This window comes from Jaculus jaculus, chromosome 8 (genome assembly GCF_020740685.1).
Source record: "Jaculus jaculus isolate mJacJac1 chromosome 8, mJacJac1.mat.Y.cur, whole genome shotgun sequence".
Taxonomy (NCBI): Eukaryota; Metazoa; Chordata; class Mammalia; order Rodentia; family Dipodidae; genus Jaculus; species Jaculus jaculus.
Genome location: NC_059109.1, coordinates 73,937,978 through 73,955,803, shown reverse-complemented (window position 1 = coordinate 73,955,803; position 17,826 = coordinate 73,937,978). Strand labels below are relative to the sequence as shown.

Below are 17,826 nucleotides of genomic sequence, written 5' to 3'. Positions count from 1 at the left end.
TGGATAACTTCCTTGATTTATATGACTGTGGTAGTTTAATTCAGATGTCCCCATAAACTTAGGTGTTCTGGATGCTAGGTTCCCAGTTGATAGAGATTTGGAAATGAATGTTGGGGACAAGCTTATGGGTGTTATAAGCAGTTTCCCCATGCCAGTTTTTGGCACACTATCCTGTTTCTATGGTCCACCTTATGTTGTCCAGGGGGTGATGTCCACCCTCTGCTCATGCCATCATTTTCCTCTGCCATCATGGAGCTTCCCCTTGAGCCTGTAAGCCAAAATAAACCTCTTTTTACCTCAAGCTGATCTTTGTTGGGTGATTTCTACCAGCAATGAGAACCTGATTGCAACAGTAAAGTGGTATTGAGAGTGGGACTGCAGCTAGACAGTTGACTGTGTGGCTTTGGCCTTTTGGAGCTGATTTTCAAGAGGAATGTGGAAGGATTTGAAACTTTGACCCAAGAGATGCCTTGCAGTGCTGTAAGTATAGCTTGATGGACTATTCTGGTCAGAGTTGAAAGACCTGTGTAAGAACTGTGGACTCTGAGGTTTGGCTTGTAAGGGCAAAAAGAGCTCTGCTTGGACTGGGCTAGCAGTTTGTGTAAGGCTTGCTGTTATGCCCCTGTCCTAAAAAGTTGTGCAGCATTGCTTTGCGTAGAAATGAACTGGTATGAGCAGAAGGATATGGCACAGAAAGAAAAATCTTTGGGTGAACTGTCGCCCATTCAGCTGCAATTGAGAGATTACAACCTTTAAGACTGGGCTAGCTGACCTGCACTGGGCAACAGGAAAAAAAAAAAAAAAAAAAAAAAAAAAAAAAAAAAAAAAAAAGCTCATCTAGCCAGGCGTGGTTGCACACGCCTTTAGACCCAGCACTGGGGAGGCAGAGGTAGGATGATTGCCGTGAGTTTGAGGCCACCCTGAGACTCCATAGTGAATGCCAGGTCAGCCTGAGCTAGAGTTTTGAGGTAGGCTCTCACTCTAGCCCAGGCTGACCTGGACTTTACTATGTATTCTCAAGCTGGTCTCAAACTTACAGCAATCCTGATTAAGGGTGTGTGCCACCATGACTTGCTTTGTTTGTTTTTGTTTTGTTTTGTTTTAGCTTCTTTTAATTACAAACAAAATTGAAGTGCTGCCCCTGGGCATTCTGCAGTGGCTAGAGAAGGGGTGTGGCCACAGGCCCCACAATGCTGGCGTTGGCTGACTACTGAGGGCAGTGCTCCTGGCTCAGCTACAAAGGCCACCTGTCTAGGAACCCAGGCTGCTGGGTGGAGTTTAGGATGTCAGATTTGGGTCTGAGATTTCAGGCTGGGGGTTATGGCACCAAGCTTGGGTCTAGGGTATCAGGTTAAGAAAGTCTGGGGTATGGGTTGCCTTGTTCAGCTGCTTAGGATGCATTTCAAGGACACTGTGAGGCTGGAGAGATAGTTCAATTATTAAAGATGCTAGCTTGCAAAGCCTGATGGCCCAGTTTGATTCCCTTAACACCCATGTAACCCAGATGCACAAAATAACATATGCATCTGGAATTCATTTGCAGTGGCAGGAGGCCCTGGCATGTCCATACTTACTTTCAACTCGCTCTGATAAATAAACAAACAAATATGTCAAAGACACCATGAGACTGTTCCCCAAAACAGCAGAAGGCACATAAAACAAGTACCAGGTCTGGGGTTCTGAGGCACTCAAGACCATGACCCTGGCACCATGAGGTCCAGGGAGTCACAGAGCTAAGAAGACCCTGAAGGCCACAGTGTGGAGCTTTGGTGGAGCCTGGACCACTGCCTGGCTGTGCCTCCAACTCTGCTCTCAGGAGCAGTGACCTGGATTTCCTCGCCTGTTTGAGATACAAAGACCTGGCATCTGAGAAAGGCTGAGAGTGTCTGGGAGGTATGTCCAGGGCTCACACACAGGGCCTGAGACCTCATGAGGAAGGGGAATCTCCAGTTCAGTAGGATACAAATGTATGAAAGGCCACAGTCCTCCAGGCCATGTTTCTGTTCACATTATGCTGTTCTCCCATGTGAAAGATGGAAAAAAAAAAAAAAGGAAACACAGAAGGTTAAAACACCAGCCAGAGGCCACCCAGCCAGAAGGTAGACCTGGGTGAGATGAAAGCCCAGATAGTCAAAGCCAAAATGGAGACAAACAGCCCCACTTCCCACCCATCAGGCCCTTGGTCTAGGGCACAGTGTGTTGCTGTCACCTAGTGGCCACATTTGTCCCTACAAGCCTGGCTCCCAAAGAAGACATGGATTCTGAGATAAATGCCATCTAGGTCTAAAATCAAGCTATGGACCCCATTGTACCTGAAAGAGCATATCCATCCTCGGTCTTGGTGAGGATTGGCAACATACCAACCTGAGGGTCCAATGCCAACTTCCATTCCCAGAAGCTCATCCACCTTGGGCATTCAGTATGACGAGGCCATGGGTCTGGACTAGGCCTTCACTCCCAATAGGAAGCACTGCTGCCCATCCATGTTCCTCCAGGAGACAACCAAGTCCCAAGGCTGCCTCTGCACCTGCAACCCATTCCCTGACAAAGAAAAAGTTCACAAAGGGCAGTCTAGGATCCTCAGCTACCAAGACCATGCAACCATCCCTCTGGCTGCTAGATGTCATGCTTGTTCCACTCTGCAAGAACCTCATAGCAGGAGCCTATGATCCTGCCCTGAGATAGGACCACAGAGCTAGGGATATTGGAACACTGCCTGGGACCTAAGGCAGAGCCATGCTCAGTCCCTGGCAGAGCTCAACTCAACCTGGGGCCCGAGGAGTCAGCTCAGACAAGGGTCTCTGCATAGGACACGAGGCTACCATAGGGTGAGGCATTCCTAATCTGCAGGCAGGTGGCAAGTGAAGCTGGTAAGGCTGCTTGAGGCAGGGGAGGAACCCTAGATAGAGCCCAGGCTGGTGAATGGCCTCTGTCTAACATGTGGAGGATAGATGAACCTTGGGTCCCAAAAGCAAGTTTCAGTGGTCCCCCTGTGAGGAGCTCTGACCTGCCCAGTGTAAAGTTCAGGGGTGACCAAGGCCATAGAGACCATTCTGAGGCAAAGATGGAAGCTTTTATTTGGGAAAAACACAACCTACCAGGTCTGACTCCCAAGAGCGGAGCACAGTCAACTTTGAGATTACAGAGAGTGGGCTATATAGAGTTCTTCAGTTAGGGGAAGGTGAGGAAGGGAAATATCTAAGGTGTGAGACCAGAACAGTGACCAGGTGACCAGGTGACCAGGGGACAGAAACCTAGACCTGGGCATTATTAGGCAAGGAAGGGATGATGGCTGGGTGGTTCCTTGAGGAAAGTGGATGACCCACTTCCTTAAGTCTCTGTCGCCATCCTGCTGTGACTCCGTTTTTGTCCTGACCTGACAACCAGCACAGGTTCAAGGAGACAATGGGGAGCCTGCATCACTTCTCCATGGCCTAAGCTTCTGTACCTGCCCATCCTCCACCAGAAGCCCTGGGCACTTCAGCTGTGGGGGAGCCTAAGGACTGAGCTGTAGCCCCTACAGTAGGGGCTGTCCATTCACCCCTGAACTTGTGTTGCAGGATCCAAGAGGGCTACAGCCTGGGTCCCATTATCTACATGTCCTGGGATCCCAAATTAGCTGCTTTCCCATTAGACACGTGACAGCAAGTAGGGAAGTGGGATGTTGACAAGCCTGAAGGACATGTGGGCTCAGCTGAGCTCTAAAAAACGTCCCAACTCACTTCTGTTTGAGAGGAGAGAGGATATGTGTACTCCACCCAGACAGAGAGAGAGAGACTGTAGAGTAGACAACAATAGCAGGACAGGTTATTGGGTGGGGGGCACACTTATAAATTCAGGTCTAAGAGGAGTCACTGGCTGGAAGGTAGAAAACACGAACTTCAGAGGTTTGGGAGGCTGAGGTAGGAGGATCAGTGGTGAGTTTGAGGCCAGCCTGAAACTACATAGTGAATTTCAGGATAGCCTGGGCTAAAACAAGACTCCTCCTCAAAGAAAAAGTTCAATGTTGGGGAGAGGGCTGGAGAGATGGCTCAGTGATTAAGGTGCTTGCCTACAAAACCTAAAGACCTAGGTTTGATTCTCCAGTACCCACATAAAGCAAGATGCACAAGATGGCATATACATCTGGAGTTTGTTTACAGTGGCTAGAGGTCCTGGCAGGCCCATTTTCTCTCTATCTGCCTCTTTCTTTCTGTCTCTCTCTGTCTCAAATAAATTAATTAATCAAAATTTTTTAAATTTAAGATTGGGACAGACATGATGGTTCATGCCTTTAATCCCAGCACAATGGAGGCAGAAGTAGGAAGATCACCATGAGTTTGAAGCTATCCTGAAATTACAGAGTGAATTCCAGGTCAGCCTGGCCTACAGCAAGACCTAAAAAAAAAAAAAAAAAAAAAAAAGTTCAAGGTCGGCATGCCTTTAATCCCAGCACTTGGGGAGATAGAGGGAGGAGGATATCCGTGCATTCGAAGCTAGCCTGGAACTACAGAACCTGGGCTACTGAGACCCTATGACAAAATGACCAAAAAAAAAAAAAAAAAAAAAGTTCAATGTCAGACGAGGGCTACCTGAGAACCTGTCATATACAAACCCTCCCTCCCCCCATACACACACACAGAGGGAAAGGAAGGCTAGGTTCAGGAGCTCACAAATGTAATCCCAGCACTTGGAAAGCTAAGGCAGGAGGATTGCCCTAAGTTTATAGCCAGCCTTAGCTATAGTTTGAAACTTGTCTCAAAAAGAAGAATCTTAGCCTGGTGGCATACACCTTTAATCCCAACACTTGGTAGACAGAGGTAAGAGGAATAACCAAGGGCAGCCTGGGCTACAGAATGAGTTCCAGTTCAGCCTGGGCTAAAGAGATACCCTACCTCAAAAAATAAAAATAAATAAATATAGGAGGACTTCTGGTTAAGATGGCAGTGCAGGAACCATGCCAAAGCAGCCTAGGGGAGAAAATAAAGACAGCAAAATATACTCTTCTACTAAGAAGTGAAGGTGTATAAGAAATTATCAGCCACAGCAGAGAAGTCCAGAGTGTATAGGGACCACAGAAGCAGGCAGAAGTGGCTCCAGCAGCAGCAACACCAGGTCCACACAGCTGAAGCAGCCAGGCTTGGCCAGAGCTGCAGGAGAAGCCAGGTGAGGGACTTTCCACTTACACCAGCCCCCAGCAAACTCAAGAAATGTGGAGGGGAGGACAGCAGGGACCAGTGAAGTGGCTCATGTGGGAGAGGATCACAAGGACCAGCCAGAAAACTTCAGCCACCATCCACTGCCTCACCCCCTACTGCCAGCACAAAGGCCAGCAAGTACCAGAGACCTGGGGAAGGGAACTCTCCTACACAGCACCGAGCATAGGCTATCAGAGCAGCAACCCATCGACCCAGCCATCCTAAGTGAGCCACAGCACAGTAAAGAGGAACCCAAGTGGGGGTACAGCATAACTGAGACTAAAGCCACACCAGGTCAGTACCCACCAAAAAAACTTGGTATATAGGCTGGCATTGGAAGTGCTAATTGCACCTTCCAAGTCAGGGTAAATTATGGGTTAAATCTAATGGATGGTCAGATTTGCCATTCTTAAATAAGCTATATTTTGGGCTTGCCATTTGTTGATTGCTGATTTATAGTGCCTTTGTCTCCTCTTCTATCATTTGTTGGGGCAAGGTCTCACTCAGTCACATGCTGACCTTGGAAACCTCTAGAGACCAGAAATCTCAGCCTCCCAGTTGGCAGGATTAAGGGTGTAGGGCAACACACATCCTTAGGGACTTTGACTTGGTTAGAGGATTTGTTTATGGTAATGCCTACTCTTAAATAAATACTCTGTGCTGGTTTTAATCAAATGTGTATATTGTTCAGTTAAATTTTGAGGGTTTTTTTTTTTTTTTGTATTTTGTTCCACCCAGCCTACTAGAATACTCTTATAGCAGGCCACCCCAACACCTAGGGTCACTTTTGTGGTTACTCTGAGAGTCTTTTAAGAGTCACACCCAGCACCTTAGCCTCCTACCCTGAAGATATATACCATCAGATTAATTGATATATCTAATTAGAAAACCCAAGCATCATATTAATCAAAGATACAAAAATCTCTACATTCTAACACAAGAAACACAAAAATCAAGACAATATAATTTCAAAAATAATTATAAATCCATCAGAAATGACCCCCAGTGAGACTGATTTAGAGGAAATGCCTGAGAAAGATTTCAAAAGAATTATAATGACTATGATCAAAGAAATCAAAGAGGAAATCAAAGGTATCAAAGAAGACACGAAAAAAAAATTTAATGAAATAAGGAGATCCATACAAGATATGGGTAAGTAAGTAGTAAATAACAAAGAAAAACCAGTCAGAAATATTAGCGATGAAAAATATAGTAAATCAAATAAAGAAAACTCTGTAGTAGAAGAAAACTCACAAGTAGAAGGGATGAAGGAGAGAACAGAATATCTAAACGAGAAGACCAGGTGGCAGATCTAATACCGTCCAACAAAGAGAAAGACAAACCAATAAAAAGGTATAAATGGAATTGTCAAGATATCTGGAATACTATGAAAAGATCAAACATAAGAATTTAGGGTATAGTAGGTTGAGAATAATTTCACTCCAAAGGAAAAGTAGGCATTTTCAACAAAATCATAGAAGAAAACTTCCTCCAAATTGGGAAGGAGATGCCAATGCAGATACAAGAAGCCTTTAGAACATCAACCAGACAAAAGCTGGAAAGAACCTCTCCTCGCCATATTATAATTAAACAAACACACACACCAAAGAAAATATATTGAAAGCAGTTAGAGAGAAAAATCAAGTCACATGCAAAGGCAAGATTAGGGCAGAAAAATCACATGATCATCTCATTAGATGTAGAAAAAGCACTTAAAATCCAACATCCCTTCATGATAAAAGTCCTATAGAGACTGGGAATAGAAGGAACATATCCCAACATAATAAAGGCTATTAATAACAAATCTACAGCCAACATAATACTAAATGGAGAAAACCTTGAAGCTTTTCCACTACAATCAGGAAACAGGCAAGGGTGTCCATTATCCCCACTTTTATTTAATATAGTACTGGAAGTCTTAGCCATAGCAATGAGGCAAGAGACACACATAAAAGGGATACAAACTGGAAAGGAAGAGATCAAATTGTCATTTGCAGATGATATGGTTCAATACATAAAGGACACTAAAAACTCTACCAGCAAACTGTTAGAACTGATAAACACATATAGCCATGTAGCCAGATAAAAAAATATACACAAGGAAATCAGTATCCTTTTCCTATATACTGACAACAAACAAACAAAGGACGAAATCAGAGAATCACTCCCATTCACAATTGCATCAGAAAAATAATAAAGTGGCGCCTTCCTCTCGTCGCCGCCGCCCGGGCAGAGAGGTTTTAAATGGAAAAAAAAAATTTTTTTTTAATTAGTCAAGAGTACTTTATTGAAGCTGGTGAGATGGCTCAGTGGTTAAAGGCACTTGCTTGCAAATTGAACAGCCTGATGGCCCTGGTTTGATTCCCCAGCACAAAATGAAAAATTTTGATGCATCACTCAGTACCTATTTCAAGGCATTGTTGGGCTCCTGAGATACCAGGGTAAAAGGATGGTTTCTTCTGGATAATTACGTACCTACATTTGTTTGCTCTCTCATTTATTTACTAATCGTATGGCTGGGACTAAAATACATGAAGAATAAACAGCCGTTCTCTTGCCGGGGAGGTTTGGTAGTGTACAAGCTTACACTCACATTGTTGTCTCTGCATGTTCTGCGAGTTGGTGACAGGTGTGTGAGAAGGCAGATACAATTTCTTCTGTCAGGGCACATGCAGTGCACAAGAATCGGACATGAAGATCATCCATGTTCTCTGGTGGTACTACTTCTCCAAACTCACAGAATTCATGGACACCTTCTTCTTCATCCTGCCCAAGAATAACCACAGTCCTGCACGTCTGCCACCGTGCCACCATGTTCAATATCTGGTGGTTTGTGATGAATTGGGTCCCCTGCGGCCATTCTTATTTTGGTGCCATGCTTTAACAGCTTCATCCATGTCCTCATGTACTCGTACTGTGGTCTGTCATGTGTCCCTTCCATGCATCCTTACCTCTGGTGGAAGAGGTACGTCACTCAGGGGCAGCTGGTTCAGTTTGTGCTGACGATCATCCAAACCAGCTGTGCAGTCATCTGGCCATGTACTTTCCCTCTTGGTTGGTTATACTTCCAGATCGGATACATGATTTCCCTGATTGCTCTCTTCACAAACTTCTATATTCAGACTTACAACAAGAAGTGGCCCTCCTGGAGGAAAGAACACCTGAAGGACCACCAGAACGGATCTGTGACTGCTGTCAATGGACACACCAACAGCTTATCTTCGCTGGAAACCAGCGTGAAGCCAAGAAAGCAGCGGAAGGATTGAAGGGGCTGAGCTGAAACCTCGAGGCCACATTGTGTGATTAAGCACAGTTTGAATTGTGCCCTGATGCTCGTTAACAGCTGCTGTAACTAGTTTGGCATATGATAGTTTGATTCATGTAGGACCTTTATCATCAACTCAAAACCCCTAGAATATGTGTACAGATTATACAGGTAGGCATAAGATTCCTCACATTTCTGGGCTCTCATTGATCCCTGCGCTAGGCTGTGGAAAGGGAGTGTTATTGTAGTATATGACACTGCTGTTGCCTTATTAGTTATAACATGACAGGTGCTGAACTGTGGTTCACAGTTTAAAAGCACTGTAATCCAAACTTTTTTTTAACTGTAGATCATGCATATGATTGTAATTACAAATTTGTACAATGTTGTTAAAGTAGGAAAACACACATGCCTTAAAACTTAAAAAGCAGGGCTGGAGAGATGGCTTAGTGGTTAAGCGCTTGCCTGTGAAGCCTAAGGACCCCGGATCGAGGCTCGGTTCCCCAGGCCCCACGTTAGCCAGATGCACAAGGGGGCGCACGCATCTGGAATTCGTTTGCAGAGGCAGGAAGCCCTGGCATGCCCATTCTCTCTCTCTTCCTCTATCTGTATTTCTCTCTATGTCTGTCGCTCTCAAATAAATAAATAAAAAATTTTTTAAAAATTAAAAAAAAAAACACTTAAAAAGCAGGGCCCAAAGCTTATTAGTTTAAATTACAGTATGTTTCGAGTTTGTATTCATTTGTAATAGCTCTATTTAGAAAAATCAAAGGTCATGATTTATAAAAGTAGTGTATTGACATAGAAGTTCAAGTGGCTTGTAGCTGTGAAAACAAACGGAACCTTCATTTTGTAATACTGGATCCTAGCAAGAGGCTCCAGTCCAGTGGAACAGTCAGTTTTAACTTTTTAACAGATCTTATTTTTTTAATTTGAGTCCCACTATTAATGTGTGTTTAAAAACAAAAAGGATAGGTTGGTGTGTGCAAAGCAGTCTTGATTAAACTTAAGTACACATTCTTTGTCCTCCCAGTTCTAGGAAGAGTCTAGGGTGAGCAGGCCAGTTTTAATTTCTGAAGTGCTAAGTGTTTTTTACAAGGAAAAAAAAGTCCATTTTGCTTTTATATAGGAGCCTAAAAGTCCATTTTTCTTTTATACAGGAGACAAAAGGTGCATTTTGAGAGAGGATCAATCCTATTCAGGGAAAATGATTGAAAATTTACCATTTGACAGTCCCTTAGATGAGCAGTGGGGAACTGCTTGCCAGGAACCAAACTTAGATATTGTTTTATGTAGTGCTATTTGTTTCAACACAAACTTCCTATTTAAATGTGCCTGCTTTACCAAAATGAATGAAGAAGGAAAAAAAAAAAACTTTAAAAATTGACTTAAAATTCAAGAGGTAATGACATCCTAAGAGAAAAGTAGGTGTCTGGGTAGTGATGACTTGTTTAATATAAATCTTATGGCATCTGGCATTCTTTTCTGCTTAGAATCTGAAGATTTCTTTAGAGTCACTTATTTAAAAAGAATAGACTGCTATCATAAAATTACTTTTTCACTTGAGGCAGTGATCATAGGATAAGGATTATTATGTGTATCATTTTAAAGTGTTGAAGTTTAGCCTCTATTAAATACCTTCTCCATTGAGGAAAAAAAAGTTGGGCTGAGATGGCTTAGCGGTTAAGCACTTGCCTGTGAAGCCTAAGGACCCCGGTTCGAGGCTCGGTTCCCCAGGTCCCACGTTAGCCAGATGCACAAGGGGGCGCACGCGTCTGGAGTTCGTTTGCAGAGGCTGGAAGCCCTGGCGCGCCCATTCTCTCTGTCTCCCTCTAGCTGTCTTTCTCTCTGTGTCTGTCACTCTCAAATAAGTAAATTAAAAAACAAAAAAAACATAAAAAAAAAAGTTGACGCACCCACAACATACCTTAGAAGATCACTGACAATGTATAAACTGATTGAGATTTATGTAAATATCACCTTACCGTGCTTTAATTTTGCACATTCCTGTTACAGGGAACCAGTTGGTTCTCTTACTAAAGGCTTGTGGGTTTTCTGTTTGGAAGAAGTCACAGCATCTTTTTACATTTACCTTATCAAATCTAGAACATGTATATTTGTAATTGTATGTCCTCATTCCTAGGAACTAATTTGCAGATGTCTACATATCTGAATACAGAAACTATAACATTTGGTAGTGTGCTACAAAGTATGTGCTTAGCTCATCTGGATATACCCACATTGTTAAATGATGTCTGAACATTAATCATTAAACCACTTTTGATTATTAAAAATAATAATAATAATAAAGAACCTTGAAATATACCTAAGCAAAAGGAAGCCAAGGACCTCTGCAATGAAAACTTTAAAACACTCAAGCAAGAAATTATAGAAGACACTAGGAAATGGAAAACATCCCTTGTTCTTTGATTGGAAGAATCAATATTGTGAAAATGGCAATTTTACCAAAAGCAATCTACACATATAATGCAATCCCCATCAAAATTCCATGGCATTCTTCACAGAAATAGAAAAAACAATCCAAAAATTCATTTGGAAACAAAAACATTCAAATATCTAGAACAATTTTGAGCAACAAAAATAAAGCTGGTGATATCACCATACCTGATTTTAACCTATATTACAGACCCTAAATATAAACAGTTATAGCAATGTAACAGTATATAAAATAAGCACACAGAAATTAGTAGTCTTCCTATAGACTAACAGCAAACATGCAGAGAATAAAATCAGAGAAACACTCACATTCACAATTGCATCATACCTCTTCCCCCTTCAACCTTCAACATATTGGTTTTGGCAAAGACTTTCTGAATATAACCCCAGTTGCTCAGGAAATAAAACCTTGGATCAACTGCCGGGACCTCGTGAAATTACAAAGCTGTTGTACAGCAAAGGACACTGTGAATAGAGCAAAGAGGCAACCTACAGAATGGGGAAAAATCTTTGCTATACATCTGACAGAGGATTAATATCCAAAATTTACAAAGATCTCAAAAAACTAGATTAAAAAAAAAACAATTAAGAAATGGGCTATGCAGCCAGGCCAAATGAGCCAATAGGTGCAATAGTGTCACATCTGTCATGGTGGAAACCAACTGTCTTCTAATTGGACTGGAGGCACGCTCCATGGGAAGGAATACATCCCTGATACTGAAAACCTACAACAGGGATAGTCATGAGCCCTAAGGGTGTAACATCTGGGTGTTACATAAGGGTGTGCTATCTGGCTAAATGTATATACTATGCTCATCAAACTGCCCACTAAGCACTTCTCTTAATGTTCATACCTATATATTAATGCTACTCTCATTTTTTGTAGAGAACCTTCTCTTTTCAGATGTCAGTGACCTTGGGATGAAGAAGGCACCATGGTGCTGAGAAGAAGAGACAGAGGAGTGCTCAGCACTGCAATATCTCAATTACACCTTCCAAGGCTCAGGGTCCATTGCAGAAGAGGTGGCAGAAAGAATGTAAGAGCCAAAGGAAGGGTAGGACTCCTTACAGTGTGCTCCTCCAGACACAAAATGGCCTGGGTATCCATGACCTCACAGTGCCTGACACTACCTACACAAGACCATCATAATAGGCAGAAAAGATCATGACATCAAAATAAAAGAGAGACTGATGGAGAGGGGGAGGGGATACGATAGAGAATGGAGTTTCAAAGGGGAAAGTGAGTGGAGGGAGGGCATTACCATGGATATTGTTTTCAATCATGGAAGTTGTTAATAAAAAAAATGGGTTATTGAAATAAATAGAGAGTTCTCAAAGTGCAGATGGCATATACACATCTGAAAAAATGTTCTATATCCCTATCCATCATGGAAAAACAGATTAAAACTACATGGACATACTTAGTATGTAAACAATACATTTGATACTATCCTTTCCCTCATCCCTGCCCCTTTTCTGAAGGGGCCCTCCTCATTGGGGATGCAGGTCATCCCCATGAGGATTGTGGTTTGTGCAATGTGGAAGCAGCGGTCAGTTATATGGGAGAGGAAATATCTCTGTGCATAATGTCCCAACTGTGTCTCTAACAATCTTTCTGCCCCCTCTTCCACAAAATTTCCTGAGCCATGTTGGATGCATTTTAAGTCTACATCAGTGATGGGCTCTTAGGAGCCTCTGGATCTCTGGTTTGGTAGGTATTGAGGGTCCTTAGTGTCTATCTCCTTCACCCTTGTGCTGATATCAGGTTCACTGAGAAAGCAGCACTCTTGGTCATTTCCCCATTTCCTCTGTGGTTTCAGCTGGGGTGGGGAAGGGGGAGGTCAGAGTGCAATGGGTCATTTATATCCTCAGGTCCTGCTACCATCTGAAAAAGATAAGGAGATTTTCCAATGGAGAGTGAAGTCAGCACAAGTTAAGTGGGATAACCATTATTAATTTAGAGAGAATTTAATGGGTGTAGGCCCTCTTGTAGTTCAAGATTAGTAGGGACTTGATATTGGAAAGCAAAATCGTTATCTGGATATGATTCTGACTTGTTTCCCAGTTCCAAATATGGCTTTTTTTCCACTGAGTGGATCTGTTAGCCAATCCAAGAGCAGTTGGTTACCCATCATGGCTGTGTGCCATTATTGCACTTATGTGAGCATCATGTCAAGTTGTTTGCTTCTGAGTAGCTTAAACCTTGAGTTGCTCAGACAGATGTTGGCCACTTTTCATGTAGTGCCTTCCAGCATTAGATGGGCTAACTGTATGGGAACTGGCTCTCTTTCAGATTCCAGCCAGGTCTCTCCATGCTCCATGCCAAAAGCATATGGTGTCTTTAGCAGTAGGGTCTTACTATTAACCTCTGGTGGCTAATCAAATTGTTCTGACAGAAGTCTGTCTTGTTTTGGGAGACCTTGTAGGTATCTCTGACCATTGTGGGTGTTAACAACATCCTGGTAATAGGAGTTATAAGCCAGCACCAAGGGAAAAGAAAAAAGAAAGAGACAGAGACTGAGTGAGAGAGAGAGAGAGGCAGGAGAAATTTAAGGTTAGGCTTCATCATGCCATCTCCAGGGTCCTTTGATTCAGGTGCTTCCCCTAAGGTCCTTTTGAGGGTTCAACCTTTTAGACTATCTTCCAGAATATAGGATTCTATGGTACCAGTGCAATTTGGGTTCAGTTTTGTGTCTCCCCCCCCATCCTCCCCCTCTCCCCAAGCCCTACCCTCCTTATTGTCTAGGCCTTGAGATACCTATCTGTAATGTCAGCAACTCAGGCTGATCTAGGTTAGGAGTCACAGATGAGTGAGAGCATGTGACAATTGTCTTTCTGTGATTGTGTGACTTCACTGAGTATGATCTGTTCCAAGTTTGACCATTTCGCTACAAATGTCATTGTGTCATTTTTTTTCTTACTGCTGAGTAAAATTCCATCATGTACATATACCACATCTTGGTTATCCATTCATCCAATGATGGGCACCTGAGATGATTCCAGTTCTTAGGTATAATGAATTGAGCAGCTATAAATATAGTTGAGCAAATATCTCTGAACTGAGGTGCAGAGCTTTTAGCATAAGTACCCAGTAAGGGAATAACTGTGCCTGTTGGTAACTCTGTATTCATCCTTTCCAGGAGTCTCCATATTGATTTCCATAGTGGTTGTACCAGCCTGCATTCCCACCAACAGTGAATGAGGGTTCCTATTTCTCCACATCCTTGCCAACATTTGCTTTCATTTGATTTTTTAAATTTTTTTATTTTTATGTATTTATCTGAGAGCAACAGAGAGAGAGAGATAAAGAGGCAGATAGAGAGAATGGACACTCCAGGGCCTTCAGCCACTGCAAACGAACTCCAGACACATGTGCCCCTTTGTGCATCTGGTTAACGTGGGTCCTGGGGAATTGAGCCTTGAACTGGGGTCCTTAGGATTCACAGGCAAGCACTTAACTCCTAAGCCATCTCTCCAGCCCCATTTGATTTTTTAATGTTTTCTATCCTTACAAGAATAAGGTGGAATCTCATTGTTGTTTTAATTTGCATTTCACTAATGGTTAGGGATGTTGAACATTTCCTTAAATGTGTGTTAGCCATTTGTAATTCTTCCTCTGAGAGCTTCCTATTCAGCTCTCTGCCCCATTTTTTGGAGTGGGTTGTTTGATTTTTTTTAATTATTCAGTTTTTAGAGTTCTCTGTAGATTGTTAATATTGGCTTCTGTCAGTGGTATAGCTGGCAAAGGTTTTCTCCCATTTAGTGGGTAATATATTGGCTCTGCTTATGGTGTGTTTGTCTATGCAAAAGCTTTTTAGCTTCATGAGATCCCATTGGTTGAGTGCTTGTTTAATTTCTATGACTACTGGGGTTCTGTTCAGGAAGTCTTTTCCAAGTCCTATATTGTGGAGAGTGTTCCTAATTTTTTCTTTTAGTAGTTGAAGCGCTTCAGGTCTTATATTCAGGTCTTTAATCCACTTGGACTTGGTTTTTGTGTATGGTGAAATGAGTGGGTCTAATTTCATTTTTCTACATATTGTCATTCAATTTGTCCAACACCATTTGTTGAAGATGCTATCTTTTCTCCATTCTACATTATTGGCACCTTTGTCAAAGATCAAGTAGCTATAGTTACTTGACCTAAGGTATGGGTCTTTAATTCTATTCCATTGGTCTATGTTTCTGTTCTTATGCCAGTACCATGCTATTTATGTTACTATGGCTTTGTAATATAGCTTTAGGGCTGGAGAAGATGGCTTAGTGGAGTATTGAAGTCTCTGACTATGATGGTGTTGGTGTTTATTTCTGTTTTGTTATCAAATAGATTTTGTTTTATAAACTGAGGTGCACCTGTACTTAGTGCATATAAATTTATGATTGTGATGTTCTCATGTTGGATCATTCCTTTGGTGAGTAAAAAGTGGCCTTCTTTGTCCTTTTTGATTGCTTTTGCTTTGAAATCTATTTTATCAGATATTAATATAGCAACACCTGCATGTTTTTTATTTCCATTTGCTTGGGATATCACTTTCCATCCTTTCACCTTGAGGAAGTGTCTATCTTTAGGGATGAGGGTATCTTGAAGACAACAGATAGAAGGGTCCTTTTTTTGGATCCACCCTGATAACTTGTTTCTTTTTAAATTTTTTTTGTTTATTTTTATTTATTTATTTGATAGTGACAGAGATAAGGAGGCAGATAGGGAGAGAAGAGAGAGAATGAGTGTACCAGGGCCTCCAGCCCTGCAAATGAACTCCAGACGCATGCACCCCCTTGTGCATCTGGCTAACTGGGTCCTGGGGAATTGAGCCTTGAACTGGGGTCCTTAGGCTTCACAGGCAAGTGCTTAACCACTAAGCCATCTCTCCAGCCCAACTTGTGTTTTTTGATAGGTGAGTTAAGACCATTAATATTTAAGGTTATTATTGTGAGGCTTAAATTAATTCCTGCCACAATGAGGTATTTTATGGGGTTTGGTGCTTTCTTGTGTTTTGTACTTTTAAAGCCTGGTCTTTTTTTGGTTATTGTGATCTTATTCTTGTTGGTTCCTGAGATTGGTTGTTTGACTCTTCTTTTTGGAGTATTCCCTGAAGTATTCTCTGTAGGTTTGGCTTTGTGTTCATATAATCTTAGAGCCGACTTTTTCAGGGAATGTTTTCCTTTCACCATCTATTATAAGGGATACTTTTGCTGGGTAGAGTAGCTTAGGTTGGAAGCCATAGATTTTTTAGACTTTGAAATGTTTCATTCCAGGCCCTTCTGGATTTCAGGGTTTCCATTGAGAAATATGACATAATTCTTATGGGGTTGCCTTTGTATATTGTGAGTTGTTTCTGTCCTGCTGCTTTTAACACTTTCTTTGTTTTTGTTGTTAAGAGGTTTTTTTTTTTAATTTTATTAACATTTTCCATGATTATAAAATATATCCCATGGTAATTCCCTCCCTCCCCACCCCCACACTTTCCCATTTGAAATTCCATTCTCCATCATATTACCTCCCCATTACAATCATTGTAATTACATATATACAATATCAACCTATTAAGTATCCTCCCCCCTTCCTTTCTCTACCCTTTATGTCTCCTTTTTAACTTACTGGCCTCTGCTACTAAGTATTTTCATTCTCACGCAGAAGCCCAGTCATCTGTAGCTAGGATCCACATATGAGAGAGAACATGTGGCGCTTGGCTTTCTGGGTCTGGGTTACCTCACTTAGTATAATACTTTCCAGGTCCATCCATTTTTCTGCAAATTTCATAACTTCATTTTTCTTTACCGCTGAGTAGAACTCCATTGTATAAATTAACTGTGGGGAGACATGTGAAGGTCAGTGAGTCAGTTAGGCTAGCCTCTAGGCATGCATGGATGCGCCAGGATGGATTCCTCCTCGTCATCCTCTGCGGCGGACTTGGGCTCCATGGATCCCCAGCTGCAGCATTTCATCAAGGTGGAGATGCAGAAGTAGCGCTGGTGCACCAGATGACAGAACTTTGCTGGGAGAAGTGCATGGACAAGCCTGGGCCCAAATTGGACAGTCGGGCTGAGGCCTGTTTTGTAACTGCATTGAGCGCTTCACTGATACAAGCCAATTCATCTTGAATCGACTGGAACAGACCAAGAAATCCAATCCAGTCTTCTCAGAGAGCCTGTCTGACTGATCTCAGCAATACCTCTTTGGAAAAGTAGCTCAAGAAATGAAAAGCTGTTGATGGAAGGTTGAAGAAATGGCTATGGGGGTGGGGGGATGGTTCCCAACTCTTGTCATTCTTGGGACGTCTTATCATCTGAGAATGAACAAAGACCAGTTTTGTGTAGGGGGGTTGAGGGTCATATGTGTATTTGGTTGTGTTTTTAATGCTAATCATGTGAAAATAATTGAAAGATGAATGGAAAACTCTGAGATGCATGTGGGACTATGCTTTTCTCAAGGTCCCCTTAACTAACTGCTTTGTATAATTTTGATAGTGGAACTGCTTTCTGTAATTTGATAGTGGGGCCACATAGATAAATCTATTTGTAAAAATGAATTTCACATTTTTAGGAAGACCTTTGTGTCAGAAAAGGTAGCAATGGGAGAATAACTTGGCATTTAACTGTGGACCATCTTATCTATTGTTTGGCTCTCAGTGCTGGAGTTCAGCTTTCTAGGTTATCTCCCTTCCCTACACTATGATTTACTTAAATATATATTTTGAAATATGGTCACAATATTGAACAGGCAGCCCGAGAATGTAGAGGCCTTTAGTTATAAAGGAATCTAGTCCATGAACATAATTCTCATTACCAGACTGCCACAAAACATGTTAAACTTACTCTCATTCACAGATGTGCCTAAAAAAACAAAAAAATCATCAAGATTTAGGCCAGTCAAAAATAGGAGTTTCAGGTAGAGGTGCATGTCTAATGTTAATGATTACAAATTCCATT

The 17,826-nt window shown here is 42.0% G+C and overlaps 2 pseudogenes; both read left to right on the top strand.

The window, feature by feature from the left end:
* The first annotated feature begins 7,552 nt into the window (after positions 1 to 7,552).
* LOC101604802 lies at positions 7,553 to 8,473 on the top strand (annotated as a pseudogene).
* Positions 8,474 to 16,774: 8,301 nt separating this feature from the next.
* LOC123462974 lies at positions 16,775 to 17,057 on the top strand (annotated as a pseudogene).
* Positions 17,058 to 17,826: the final 769 nt, after the last annotated feature.